The sequence below is a fragment of the Pinus tabuliformis genome, chromosome Q (genome assembly GCF_031772625.1).
Source record: "Pinus tabuliformis cultivar Carrire ecotype Pingquan chromosome Q, CPIR1, whole genome shotgun sequence".
NCBI classification, from domain to species: Eukaryota; Viridiplantae; Streptophyta; class Pinopsida; order Pinales; family Pinaceae; genus Pinus; species Pinus tabuliformis.
In genome coordinates this window covers 1,213,826,606-1,213,828,086 of record NC_142296.1, presented here as the reverse complement: position 1 = coordinate 1,213,828,086, position 1,481 = coordinate 1,213,826,606, and the positions used below count along the sequence as shown (strand labels likewise).

Here is a 1,481-nt window from a genome sequence, read left to right as displayed (position 1 = left end):
CAGTTTCTTTGCTATATTTGTGTCATCTCTATCAACTGGAAATGACTGACCATCATGAGATCTATTGCTGTGCACAAAAACCTATTCTCTTGTTGGGCAAGTGGACATGCTACGAGACTTGTTGCAGTGGTGCCTCAATGTTTAAGTAGTAGTGCCTTTGAGAAGTGGTGCCTCCACATTTGAGCAGTGGTGCATTGGAATGGTGCTATGAGCATGGAGGTCATTTTTGTGTCTCATTCAAATATATCCAATGCACGACAAACGAGACACCACAAAAGTTCAATTTGTGTTAAAGTGAAGCATATATGATTGGAGTTCCACGTTTATGTTTCTGTTGGTGCTATCCTATGTTGATAAATACTTGACTCTACCCACAGATTTAAACTCAAAAACAAAGACAATACTTAGATCCTTTCACAACAAGTCACCATAGAGAAAGAAGTTCCAATTTTTCAAACATTTTTTCATAAATGTAAAGGAGATAGTGAACATCATCTGCAACTGATTTTTGCATCAGACATGTTAAGGGTCTCTGCTACCAAAGTTTTGGAACTTCTTTCAGTCAAGTCTTCACTTTTTCCTTCTCATGACACTTCACACCATAATACTCTTCTAGAAGATCAACCAAAGATATGTATTCATTATTAGGAGGCCTCTTTATTCCTTGTTGATTCCCAATAAGTGAATATGAAATTTGGGTATCAAATACATTATTTAATTTGATCCCATACTGGAAATACAATGCCTCATTGTCACGCTTGCAATCTTGAACAAATTTTTCAACATGAACAGATTTTAGAGCGTGTTTGCAAGCCTACATTATTAAGTTTCCACCCTCAACTGCATCAGCCAAATCAACCACATACACAACATCCTCAAATGCAATTTGTATGATACAAAGGTGACCATGTTGAGATAGTCCAACACCCTCACAATTGAAGTTGTTCGCAAGTTTCCTTTCAAGAGAAGGTTGAATAAATGCATGCGGAAGTTGTGACGCCTTTGTGACAATATGCACAATGTTCATACTTGGTAGTGTGGATTATACAAGACCACATTTGTATAAAACTTATCCCCTTGGATAAATCGACACTCTACCATCTACTGCAATGGCTCCTAGTTCTCTCGCTACTTAAATGTAGGTTTACTAGACTTAGACCTTATTACATTGAGTGATCATTTAAGAGAATAATTCATTTGGTGTATTATGTGGTGTATTTGAATGCTAGAACTATAAAACACCAAAGATTATTGCAGTCGGGACTAGAATCCTAGTGGAGCACCCTTTTATTTGATTTTGGGAGTGCAATCAACAATTTAAATTGTTGTAAAATGGCTAATGGAGTATTGGAATTACTAAATAATTTAATACATTCTATTGTTGACAATACAATCATGATTGACAAAGATATTCTCAGAGACATTCAAACCTGTATGCAAAATTCACATGACAAGATTGATTTTTTGTAGCTTGAATCATA

General features: G+C 35.8%; 1 pseudogene; it reads right to left on the bottom strand.

Moving 5' to 3' along the window:
• Positions 1–385: 385 nt before the first annotated feature.
• On the bottom strand, positions 386–1,027 carry LOC149224145 (uncharacterized; annotated as a pseudogene).
• Positions 1,028–1,481: the final 454 nt, after the last annotated feature.